Below are 13,596 nucleotides of genomic sequence, written 5' to 3' on the forward strand. Positions count from 1 at the left end.
CTAATTCTGGTCCTCATGATTGAGCAGCAAGTGCTCTTAACCACCAAACCATCTTGACTTTTTAGGGGTTATGTATGAAATACAAAATACTAGGAAAGATACTTGGGGTGGGTGCAGTCCTGAGGATTGAAACCAGAACCATGCTAAGGCCATGAACTAGATAGGCTTCCAAAGAATACTTTTATTTTTTATTTATGTATTTTATTTATTTATTTAGTTAGTTTTTTGGGATAGGGTTTATCATTAGCTTTGGAGCCTGTCCTGAAACTAGCTCTTTTAGACCAGGCTGGCCTTGAACTCACAGAGATCTGCCTGCCACCGTCTCCGAGTGCTGGGATTAAAGGCATGTGCTGTCACTGCCCAGCCCCAAAGAATACCTTTATAGCTAAATATTTGCATGACCACATTCTTCATTTCCTGGGAAGATTCTGTAAAAATGTAACTTCTGAATCCAAGACTGCTTATTTGCGATTTAAAAATATTTTTGGAGGGGCTGGAGAGATGGCTCAGAGGGTAAGAGCACTGGCTGCTCTTCCAGAGGTCCTGAGTTCAATTCCCAGCAACCACATGGTGACTCACAGCCATCTGTAATGAGACCTGGTGCGTTCCTTGCCAGCAGTACATTGTATGCTTAATAAATAAATAAATCTTTAAAAAAAATTTGGATAAATTTTAGATTCACAACAAAATTTAGCTTAAAATTCAGAGTCCTCATATGCCTCCTGGGGGCCTTCTTTCCCTCTTCCCAACAATCTGATGTTTTTGTTTTCTTCTGGTGCTGAGGGTCTGGTCCTGTCACCTCCCACATGCTAGGCAAGGTTCCATACACGCTTTTTGGTTCTCTTGATTTATGTGAAAGCTTTTAGGGAAGTATGCAAAGACACGGAAAACAAACAAGCACTGTGATTTATTAAATCATGATTAAATAGTTTAGGGCACAGGTGTCAAAATAAAAACTACATTTCCCAGCGTGCAATGCATCACGTCACAGAGAAGTATCGGGCATGCGCAAAGGAGTCCTCCGCGCTCGACCGCGCTCATAAGAGAAACAGCGTGTGTGGTTCTTGACGTGCCGCGAACCTTCGAACACAAGTGCCATAGTACCCTGTGAAGAAGCGTTCCAGCGACTCTCCTGTTCCGGCTATCGCAGTCACCAGCGCGACGTGCTGTTTCGCCCTAGACTCGGTAGGTGGGACGGGACCATGGCAAGACACTTCCGAGCAGCGCGGGAACGAAGGGCCAGCGTTCCTGCCCGGCGCCCGACTCGCCGAGGCGGCTTCGGAGCTGACGCGCAAGCGCTCTGGACGGGGAAGGGGGCGGGGCTGTGGGGGGGCCTTCGCCCGGCTCCCTAGGTCTGCGCGTGCGCCTTGCGTCCCTGGCGAAGTGGGACGGCGCTGGAGCTGGCTCGACTTGGGGCGGGCACCTGATGAGGTCCTCGGCCTGTGAGTGCAGCCTGCTCCTCCCAGGACACCGACACTTTTTACTGCTCGCTCAAAAGCTCGTTGGTTTTGAGACGCTCTCACTCAGCCTGGCCTTGACCTCGCGATCGTGCGCCCCCAGCTCCAAGTGCTGAGATTACAGACTTGAGCCACACATTCCCTGAATGTGCACATTTACACAACAGTAACTTAGCCACTTCTGCTCACTCACCTGTCAGCTCACGCTTGCAGCCTAGGGCGGCGGCTTTTACTCATTAGCATCATCTCCCACCAGTCTCTATTCGGCTCTCTCCAGAGAAGCCCTGTCTCTTGTCATTCCAGAGAAACAGCTCTACCAAAGCCACCTTGACTTCTGGGTTGCCTAGTTCAGTGATGAAGGCTTGATAACACCCTCTTTCATTGCCTAAAACTCTTGCCCCATTTCTTTAGCTTTAATGGTTGTACCATCGAAATACGTAAACCCTACATCTTGCCTTTCTTTCTGTTCACTCCCCGGGCTTATCTATTTCACAGTTTAAGTATAAAAGACATTTATTTTGGTGCTAACTCTCGTTCCTATCTTTTTTTGTTTGTTTTGTTTTTCAATACAGGGTTCCTATATAAGAGCCCTCTCGGTCCAGGAACTTGCTTTGTGGGCAGGCCTCGAACTCACAGAGATCTGCCTGCCTCTCCTCCCAAGCGCTGTGACTAAAGGCGTGCACCACCATTGCTTGGCTTTCATTTCTACCTTTTAAAAGTCTTTAGTGTGTGTGTGAAGGTAGTCATGTTCATTCCATGCCATTGTGTGAATCTCAAAGGACAGCGTGGTTCTCTCCTTCCACCCTGTGGGCTTCTAGGATTGAACTCAGGTTGCCAGGCTTGGTGCAAGCTCTTGCATCTGCTGGGCTGTCTCACTGGCCCCTTACCTCGGTATTCTGTTGTAGCGTTCGAATCCACTAGGAAAGACCAAAGACTTAGACTCAATTCAAATTTAGACTAAATGAGTTTATTCTTTCTTTTTCTTTTTCATTTTACTTATTTATTTATTTCTTTTTTTTTTTTTTCAAGACAGGATTTCTCTGTAGCTTTGGTGCCTGTCCTGGAACTAGCTCTTGTAGACCAGGCTGGCCTCGAACTCACAGAGATCTGCCTGCCTCTGCCTCCCAGTGCTGGGATTAAAGGCGTGTGCCACCATTGCCCGGCTCAAATGAGTTTATTCTTACTACCAGCAGAAGGACAACAACCTTAGAGCCAAACAGCATACCGTGCCAGAGGGGCTAAAGGAAGGGTTTACAAAGGTGGATGGATATCAAAAGTGTACATTATAGTCAGCTACGTAATCCATAGCTGGGCAAGAAAATTTGCAACCTTCAGTTGTTTTCCTTTCCCATTGTATGGCAATAAAAAGACTACTCCATCCCAATCCCAGAGCAATAAGCAAGTTTACAAAAGCAGAAGGCAGGAACACCATTATCTTATTCTTGTCTCACCAGCAGGCCTTTAGGATCTCACAGGCATTACAGGAAAAGGTAAAGGGCCTGTAAGGGATGCCTAGTACCATATTTAGTTTCTTTGGCTGTCACAGGGACACTGTGTGTAAATTATTAGAGGTCTGGGTACTCTGTGGGGAGTGTCAGTAGTTGACTGGGGTAGAGCGAGCCTTCAGGTTAGTGCTGGCTGTCACATCCCCCAACAATTCTACCTTGAATTCAAGACTTAGGTTTATTTGTGCATTTTTATTATTAATTAAAATATTTTTGAAAGGTTTTACGGCCCAATAAACCTCTCCGCCAATGCAATAATCCAAATCAGACCAAACTAGAAAAAGCCGAGGTTTAATGGATGCCAGCACTCCCCCCAGACCTCCAGAGATAGAAACAGGAAGGAAGACCAGAACGAAGAGACAACTGGAAAGCCCACCTGTTCATTCTCTGGGGGGCAGTTTAAGTAGCCTGTGGGAGTGGTCTTGACCCTCTCTGGGGAGGGGTCACCAGGTCACCATTTCCCAGGCTTTTTTGGAGGTGGTATCTGGACTGAGGTAACTCCCAGAGGAGGGGTCCTGGAATGGAACACTCCACCCAAACATTCCAGACTCCCCAGACACATGGATACCAGGGGCTGGGTGAAGCCTCCAACCAAACAATTTTATGTATTTTTTAATTTGTTATCTTGAGACTGGTCTCCCTTTGCAGCTCTACCTGTCCATGAACTCATTATATAGACCAGGCTGGCCTGTAACTCACAGAGATCTGCTTGCCTCTGCCTTCCCAGTCCTGGGATTAAAGTCATGGGCTACTATGCCTGGCAACCCTTTATTTTTTTAAAGATTATTTTCATTTTATGAATTTGAGTATTTTGCCTGATGTATGTTTATACACCACGTGCAGAGACCACATGAGGTTATCAGAGCTCCTGAAACTGGAACATGGTTATTAGAAATTGAACCTGCATCTCAGAGGAACAGCCAGGATCTCTCTCTATAGTCCAGACTGACTTTGAACTCATGATGATCCCCCTGTCTTGGTCTCATAGGGCTGCAGATTTTTCTGTCCCTCGTGAATGTCTAATAGACATTTTAAATGTGCCCCAAACTGAAATTTTTAGTTTTGTTCTCCCGTGCTCACCCTTTCACTGGTGTCCCCGTTCCTCCAGATACTCAGGCTAGGAACTTGGGAGATGCTTGTGGTGTTCCCCCACTCCTCCCATCTTTGTGATAGAGCAGTCATTCTTGAGGCTTTGAGGGTAGGATTTCTCAGCACCTAATTGTATGTTGTCATTTTGTACTCTGACTTATCCATGCATAGTTTCCTTCCTGTTGCAGTGATAAGCACCCTGACAAAAACCAACTTGGAAGAGAAGGGTTTGTTGGGCTGACCACTCTGGATTGTAGGCCATCACTGTGGGGCAGCAGATAGTCACAGCTGCAGTCAAGAGCAGAGAGGTGAACTCAGAGTGTCTGCTCGTACTCAGGCCTCTCTCTTTACTGATGCAGTCCAGGACCTAAACCCAGGGAATGATGCCACCAAGAAAGGGTGGTTTTCCCATCTCTGTTAACACAATCGAGATAATCTCTCACAGGCAACCTGATCTAGACATTGAGAATCTTTTCCCAAGTGACTTAGATGTCAAGTTAAAACTAATAACCATCACATATTTATCTTCTCATGTGCTGATTTCACCATAAGAATAAATACACGGAGCATATGTTCACATAGTGATGGGAATGCACTGTTAGCTGATTTTGTCCTATGACCATTACAGAATGTTCTTATACAACCGTAGATTGTGTAGCTTACTACATACCTGTTATTCCTGGGCTACACTTATACATAGTGTGTTACTATAGCAAATAGTGTAGGTAATTTTCATAAAATGGACAGTATTTGTGTATCTACACAGAAAAGGTTCAGTAAAAATACTAGGTGAGGGCCAGTAAAATGACTCAGATGGCGAAGGCACTTGTCACAGCCTGGCAGCCTGCTTGTGACCCACATGATAGGAAGAAAACCAATAAACACTGTGGCACGTGTTCACACACAGTAAATAAATATTTGATAAAAAGTAGTGAAGTGATGGAAGTTTGAGCTTATAATCTTATATTTTTGAGTGTTAACTTTTTTGTGTTTTGAGACAGGGTTTCTATGTGTAAGAACCTTGGCTGTCCTAGATCTCCCTCTGTAGACCAGGCTAGTCTCTAACTCACAGAGATCCTCCTGCCTCTGCCTCCTGAGTGCTGGGATTAGAGGCGTCTGCCCCCTTACCTGGCAAATATAATAAATATTATAATCTTATACTAAGATTATATTAATAATACTAGATATTCAAGAGGAGATATAATGCTAGATCTGAATATACAAACCTGCATTATAATCTTATGAGACCACTATCGTAAGTTTGGTCTGTTGTTGGGTGCTGGTATTGTTTGACATGTGGCTGTATTTGTTTAATATCTATTCTGCATTGCTTTTCTTTCACTACTGCGTACCCTTCATGTCTTCGATAATTTTTAATACTACTGAGTGGAATTATGAAGGTTCCAAGTACAGAGTCTCTTGGAAGATGTTGGTGTTTACCAGCCTTTTCTGGAGACAGAGAACTTGAATAGCTTAGCTTCAAACTGTTGCAGTGTTCTAAGCTGAAAGACTGCTCTAAAAGGTGTTCGGGATTCAGCTCTGTTCAGCCATCTGATCTGAAAGCACTGTGTGCCAAGGCCTGTGCGGATCAGAGAGACTAGAGCAGCACTCCTGTATTCTCAGAGCTTGTGATCTGGTAGGAGAGCTGACAGTGAAACAGCTCATCATACACATGAATGACAAGTACAAGAATAGAAGTTTGTTCAGGAGGCTGAGGAATTCAGTGCCAACCTGGGCACAGTGAGGCCTTACCTCAGAAAGAAATAAGCTGGGCATGGTGGCACACACCTTTAATCCCAGCACTGGGGGGGGCTGAGGGAGGGCGAACCTCTGGGAGTTCCAAGTTAGCCAGATCTACATAGTAAGTTCCAGGACAAAACAAAAACAATAAAAACAAAACAAGAATAACGTTTATATGCAGGCCTTAGGAACTTTCCAGAAGTTTTGATTGGCCATGGCCATGACCTGGGGTAAATGGAAAAGCTTGTGGCTGTCTGTGAGCAGTGTTGTTTGTAGTGGTGTAGTATTTGTATTTTAACAAATAAATCTTGCCTGAAGACCAGGCTAAAGCCACTAGAGGCCAGGTAATAATGATATCATTAATCCCAGGATTTGGGAGACAGAGGCAGATGGATCTCTGAGTTCAAGACCACTGTGGGCTACACAAGTTAATACAGAAACAAATAGAGGTGGTGGTGGTGGTGGTCTGCACCTTTAATCCCAGTACTAGGGAGTCATAATCCTTTAATCTCAGCACTAGAGGGAATATAAAATAGGAGGAGAGAGACTTAGTCTGCTTAGTCTATGGTCACCCACCCTTGGTAGAGTAAGACTTCTCTAATGGCTGGCTTGGCTGCCTTGCTTTTCTGGTTTTTGGCTTGAACCCCAATTTCTGTCTCTGGGTTTTTATTGTTCACGCTACAGTTGTTCTTTCTTATAAACATCATGTTCTTGGTGTGAAAATAACTGATAAGCTCTACTTGTAGAAGCTTTTTTGTTTTTATTAGATTTTGGTTTTTCAGGACAGGATTTCTCTGCATAGCCCTGTTTGTCCTGGAATTCATTCTGTAGACCAAGCTGGCTTTGAACTTGCAGATCCACCTGCCTCTGCCTCCCAAGTGCTAGGATTAAAAGCATTCACTACCACCCCATCACTGCCCTGCTAAAAGTTCATTTTGACAACTGTAATTAAATCCTGAAAGTTGAATAAATTAGAGTGACCTAAAAAGGAAGAAAAGGATACCTTAGAGATACTTCAGACCTACAGAAGGAATAGGGGAAAGTGTGTTCTTGTTTGGTTGTGTCCTAGGGTAGTGTGGGTTCAGTAGGAGAGGTCAGATGAATCTGTAGTTTTAGTACCAACTTTCTGTAGCTAAAAGTGGGGACTGAGGACCCCCCCCCCAATTTCTAGATGTCTGTATTAAGATTCTTACAAAGGTTTTAAATTGGATCATCTTTGTTTAAAAAAAAAAAAAACCAAATTGGTTTCATTAAAATTTGTGACCACAGCCTATCAAGTAGAAGGTAGTTTGGTGAGCATTTACCATTGTCAGTTGGATGTGGATGATCATAAGGGTTGCTTGTACACTCAGGCTTAGGTTGTAGTTTTTTTTTTTTAAAAAAAAAAAAAAGGTTTTGAACCCCATCTTTGCCACTTCCTACTGTGGACCTTGGTAATTTATTTCTTCAGATCCAGTTTCCCGCAAGTACTAAATGAACAGTCCTTTGCAGGGTTATTAGGGAAATGCCCTACAGGAAAGCAGTTGGCACGTAGAACAGCCGTTATTTCCCTGCTAGGTTTTATAGAGAACCAGTAGGGTGCAGCTTAGAGGTGCCTGGTTGAGAAGTCTGATGCCATCTCCAAGCTGGAAGCCCAAGAAAGCCCCAGCGGAGCCATTCTAAGCCCAAAGCCTGACAACTGCAGTTTGGATAATCACCACTTCTGGGACCATCCTCACAAGCACCCCCAGAAACAATGTTTTATTAACTGTAGTATGTCAGCGTAATCAGCCGTTGTGTCTTCTTATCTGGAACTCAAACCAAGGCCTTGGACAGGACCTCTCCCCCTCCCCCAAGACAGGGTTTCTCTATGTAGCCCTGGCTATCCTGTAACTCTGTAGACCAGGCTGGTCTCCAACTCACAGAGATCCTGCTTCTGACTACCTAATACTGGGTTTAAAGGCACCTGCTGCCACCACCCGGCAGCCCTGTGTTCTCTTCAGTTGCTCCATTGACCATGGACATGCTAGTGATGTCCTCTGTAAACAGAGTGACAGATGATCAAATAGCAGTTTACAGGAGAGAAAATGTTTTTTTCCATGATTTCCTTTCCTGTGGAAAATGCTGAATTGCAGCAAAACTTGAACTTAAAGGAAGAGCTGGAATCTGCAGCCTGGTAACCAAACGCCAGTTTTACTGGTGTTCCTGAGTTACTGCCCTAACTTCTCACTTTCGGCCACAGAGAACTGTACCTTCGCTTCCCCCTTAACTCACCCTTCCACCCTGAACCTTCTTTCTGGTAGCTCTGTGGGGCATTTTCCTCTCTCCTTTTTTCTCACTCAGCAGGCAGCCTCTTTCCCACTAGTTCCTAAGGCTTTGGCAGCAGCGTGGAGGTTGGTTGTTCTTACATTTATCCCAGTCATCTCTATTATAAGCTCCTGATTCACTACATCCTATGATTCTAGATAATACAAGAATTTTTTTTTTTAAACCAGAGTTTACCAACCATTTTTACAACCTACGCTCTCCTGAGTGACCTGGAACTTGCTTTGTAGACCAGGCTGGCCTCAAACACATAGAGATCTGCCTACCTCTTCCTCCAGAGTGCTGGAATTAAAGAAACTTGCCACCATGCCTAGCATAACTGGACTTGTTTTTCTCCCAAGATTTATTTATATGTATAAGTGTTTTACCTTCATGGATGTATGTGTATCATGTACATTCTAGAATCTCATTGCTGGTAGTAAAATGGCCCACCCACTGTGAAAATAATCTGGCCATTCTTCAAAAAGGTAAATCCAAAGGATTCAATAATTTCATTCCTGTGAATAGACCTAGAGAATGAAAATATATGTCAACACAAAGCTTGTGTAAGCATGTGCACGTGGTAATACTGACTCCTTGGGTGCTGAGCTAGGGGGGTTACTTCATCTCAAAGGTTTTAAGGTCCACAAACATAATAAAGATCTTATCTGAGAAGACAGGCTGGGTGGGTGTCACTTTTGTAATCCCAGCACTTGGAAGGCTGAGGCGGAGCTGTGCATTTAAGTCCATTTTGGCTTCGTAGTGTGGCAGATGTTTTGGGGTCCCTTAGGTCTTGTCTCCTTGAAGGATGAATTCAATCTCTGTCCTTACTTGAGCAAACTAACACATCTCTTGGCACATGGTATGCATACTGATCTAGCAAATGCCTTTTTCTCAGTCCTGTCCATAAGCAATTTGCTTTCAGTTGGCAAGGCCAGAAGTATCTCAGCAGTTTTACCTCAGAGATTTATTTCCAGCCCATTATCATAACTTAGAGGGGATCTTGCTCATCTGTTCCTTCTCCAACTTATTAATTAATGCACTATATTGATGACATTTGCTGATTAGAACAGGCAAAAGCAACCACTTAGAACTCATTGGTAACCCATATTTGCAATCAGAGGATGGGAAATAAATCTAACCAAAACTCAAGGGCCTTCCACCTTAGTGAAATTCTTAGGAGTCCAATGGTGTGAGGCATGCAGACATTCCTTCCAAGGTAAAGGGTAAGTTACTGCACCTGGCCCTCTCTGTCACCAGGGAAACAGCACAGTGTTTAGTGGGCTGTTTGGATTCTGGAGACAGCACATTCCCCACTTGAGAGTGTGACTTTGGCCCATATACCAAGTGACTTGGAAAGCTGCTAGCCTTGAGTGGGGCCTGGAACAGTCAATCAAAAGGCAGTTTAAGCAGAAGTTTATTTAGCAAAGGAGACTTTGTTGTGTGATGTTTTATTCTTTTTTATTTTTGAGGGGCCTACCACCTGGTTCCCAAATAAATCACACATAGAGGCTTATTCTTAGTTATGAATGCCTGGCCTTAGCTTGGCTTGTTTCTAGCCAGCTTTTCTGAACTTGTATTATCCTGTCTACCTTTTGACTCTGGGATTTTCCCAGAAAAGAAAAGAAAAGTTTTAAAGCCGGGCAGTGGAGGCACACACCTTTAATCCCAGCACTTGGGAGGCAGAGGCAAGCATCTGGATCTCTGTGAGTTCAAAGCCAGCCTGGTTTTCAAGAGCTAGTTTCAGGACAGGCCCCAAAACTACAGAGAGACCTTATCTCAAAAAAAAAGAAAAGAAAAGAAAACAACAACAAAAAAGTTATATCTGATCAAATGAAAAGCATTTGTTAGTTTTATAAATTAGTTTATATTGAATGATCACACTGTTTGATGAACTATCACTTCTTGTAAAAGAGGTCTCTCTTGTTTGAATCTAATCTTTATAATATTTGCTTTATAGTTTCTTCTGAAATTTTTGTTTTCTAAAGTTGTTTTATCAATATCATTCTTTTACAATAGGCATTAGGTCCTTTAATTGCTCTGGGGAGAAGCTTCCCCCATGATGACAGGAAATATTTGAACCAAATTTGACATGGGGACCCCCAAGGTGTTTCCTGATGGCAAAGGGTTGCCCTGTCTGTCTCTTGTTGGTCTACATTGGTTCAGTGTTGGACTTTGCTGTATCGTCTGCATACTCAGAAGGCAAGAGCCTTCTGTTTCGATTATTCCTAGAAGAAGCATTGTTTCTAGGAAAGCCCTGCCTACAATCCCTTTTCAAGTGACCTTGTTTACCACAAATAAAACACCTAACATCTTGATTTTTCTTCGAGTTTCTGGAAATTACCTGTCCTATCTAATTATCATCATGGTTATTATATTCAGTATTGCTTTATCTTGGATCTAGTTCTTTATGAGGGCTGATCTTGCCTTTAAAGCCTAATTATCCTTTTGCATTGTGAATTAGCATTTTCAAAAGCCCAAGATTCACTTAGTATTTGTCTAGTGTCTGGATTTGGTATCATCGTATTTGCAGCTGAAGTCAGTCTTTGTAAAAAAAAAAAAAATCAGTGAGGGTTTCTTTGGGGCCCTGTATAAGTATAGTATATGACTCAGTTCTCTTTCTGACTTCTTCAATTCTGTCTCAAGCATTCACAGCTGCTGCACAGCATAAAGCCCAGGTGTGGTCATCATATGGAGCCTGTCCTTGTGCATCAGGATAATCATCCTCTCCAAGAAGTTGGTCTTGGGAAACTTTAGTACCTCTAGCCCTACTTCCTTGTTCAATGGTTCTAGCCTCATCTTTCCACCAGGTCCTCCACTGCAATTGAGGACCAGGTTCCAATACTGCTGTAACCAAGTCTTTCCAGTCTTATGGGATAATTCTATTACTAATTGACCATTAATTTAACATCTGATTCACAAAAGGTGAATGCATACCATATGAGACTATCACTTCTTTAAATTACCTCAAATCTAACATTTCCACAGGAATCCCATCAGCTCTTACCTAGTTTTGGGGATATCTGTCATTTGGAAGTTGGTCCTGTAAGGTTACTAGATAAAGGTTGGTTGTTCGATAACCTTGGGCTGTTCCTCTCTAATTTTATAATGTAATGGTGAGGTTGGTTCTCCTTTAATTCCTCTGTCTTTATCTGTTTTAGTAAGCTTTTCTAAGGCTTGTAACTTATCAGTCAAAATGGCATTATTTTCTCTAGTAACTATTTCTAAGGCCTGTATCTTGGCATTCATCAACTAATCTTGTTTTGTGGATAAAACAAGAATTATCAAACCAATAATGTATAATTAATATTGTATAAATCCCAGCGAAATTAATTATCCCCTCATTAATTGTTCCACTTTTAAACCATCCACTGTGGAATCATACAAAGACCTAACTCCCTCCATAATAATAGTGTTTTTCATTTTTTAAAATAATTTGTTTTCATTTTATGTGCATTGGTGTTTTGCCTGTGTGTCTGTCTGTCTGTGTGAGGGCGACAGATCTTTGACAGTTATGAGCTGCCATGTGGATGCTGGGTATCAAACCCGGGTCCTCTGGAAAAGCAGTCAGTGCTCTTAACTGCTGAGCCATCTTTCCAGCCCCCATGTTCTCCATTTTCCTAATGTGGGGAATAAACTATTTTTTTTTAACTAATTCCCCCCTTTAAGAATTCCCAGTTGTCCCACGAGGTCTGCTAGTGATTACAGCGCAGTGTGAGGCTGGCTGCTGCTGCACAGCACGTCTGCGTAGAGAGCACAGTTGTGCACAGCCTGGCTGAGGACAGCTGCAGCTGCAAGCTCTGCCTGGTGCCAGATGAGATGTCAGTCTTATTAATTTATCAATAAAAATGGGAGTCAGCCGGGGGGTGCACACCTTTAATTCCAGCACTCAGGGAGGCAAAGGCAGGCAAATCTCTGTGAGTTCAAGGCCAGCCTGGTCCACAGAGTGAGTTGCAGGACAGGCTCTAAAGCTACACAGAGAAATCCTGTCTCAAAAATAAATAAATAAATAAACCTTAAAGAAAAAAAAAAAGGAAAGAAAGAAAATCAGGAGTCACATATTGGGGTAAAAACATGAAAGTTCAGAATAGCCCGTGAGCCACCGTAGTCACTTCTGATTCTGTCATACCTCCATCCAAAAGGGGACTGAGATCTTCTCGCAGCCCCACCTTATAACTTCCTGTTTCTCCTCTGTACAGTTCTCCAGACATCTGTGATTAACTAGTGACTAGTTCTGCCCCCTGACCCTAAGCAAACTTTATTTATCAGATCACAAACAAAATATCACACAACACTGGGCCCATTTTTCTGGTATGTCAATGGGAATTATAGATAGCCATTTTGTCCCCTATGTCAGGGAGTTCTCTTTTGACTTAGCATTTCAGTTTATTAAGGGCAGGGGTCAAGGGGTAACAATGTATTTTCTTTCTGTAACTACTTCCAGCTGAAACTGGTGTGTTGTCCTCAGGACCCAGGGAGGTTGGAAGGCTAGTCAGAGGCTGGGCAGTAGAGCATTCATCAGAAGCATGTGGTTATCTAGCTCAGCTGTAGAGACAGGAAACAGTAACATTGCCTGGTGGGGCCACCTCAGCTTCAGCAGGTCCAGGGCTCATAGTCATTTGGAGCAGGTTGTAGTCAGCAGTTGATGTTTGGATGTGCCTGCCAGCCGAGTGGAGACCTGCTGAGACAAATAGAGACTAGGGGCAGAAGTTAAAATTTATGAACTTAAAGGAAATATGTTTATAGGTTTAATTAAGGAAGTCTACAAGAGCCCAGAATAAAGGATAACAAATATTTATTTGGGGGAAAACTCGCAATAAGAGTAGAGAGCCACCATGGTTCTATGCTCTGTGACACTGGGAGCTGCAAACAGAACTCAGAGCACCAGCCAAGAGTGAGCACACTTTCTGTCTGCACTATCAGTCCACACGTAGTACCTCAGACCTCACCCTTGTGGGCTGGTACCCAAAAGGCTGTTGGCTGAGTGAATTCCCACAACACTTTCTCCTTTGTCTGAAAAAGGATTCTAAATGTAATCCAAAACTATATACAATAAGAACAAATATCAAGTATTGTCCAGGAGAAAAAAGGCAAAAACATACACAAAAATAGAACTACAACCAGATGAACAGCATCAAACAAAAAACACATGCTGAATGTCCAGTCTAAGGTAGTTAGCAAATGACAGAGATGATTTCAATAGTTGTCCTATGCTGAGGCGTCTAATACTAAAAATGTCTTAACTAAGTTATGAGAGGAATGTAGCTATGGCCATCTAGTTTTCAACCCCATCGAAGACCTGAGAAGGAAATCAATATTACCTGAGTAAGCAGAAAGTGCAAGCAGGTGACTTCCAAAAAGTGTAAGAAATTACTGCCGGGCGGTGGTGGCGCACGCCTTTAATCCCAGCACTTGGGAGGCAGAGGCAGGCGGGTCTCTGTGAGTTCGAGACCAGCCTGGTCTACAGAGCTAGTTCCAGGATAGGCTCCAAAGCCACAGAGAAACCCTGTCTCGAAAAACCA

At 43.2% G+C, this 13,596-nt stretch overlaps 1 protein-coding gene across 4 annotated transcripts in view; it reads left to right on the forward strand.

Moving 5' to 3' along the window:
• The first annotated feature begins 1,023 nt into the window (after positions 1–1,023).
• Sgf29 (SAGA complex associated factor 29) overlaps positions 1,024–13,596 on the forward strand; it is a 44,781-nt gene continuing 32,208 nt past the window's right edge. For all 4 annotated transcript variants that reach the window (XM_026781616.1, XM_026781618.1, XM_026781617.1 and 1 more), the window contains exon 1: positions 1,024–1,185. The gene's annotated coding sequence lies outside the window, so the exon portion shown is untranslated. The remainder of the gene's footprint in view (positions 1,186–13,596) is intronic.

This window comes from Microtus ochrogaster, chromosome 8, assembly GCF_000317375.1.
Source record: "Microtus ochrogaster isolate Prairie Vole_2 chromosome 8, MicOch1.0, whole genome shotgun sequence".
NCBI lineage: Eukaryota > Metazoa > Chordata > Mammalia > Rodentia > Cricetidae > Microtus > Microtus ochrogaster.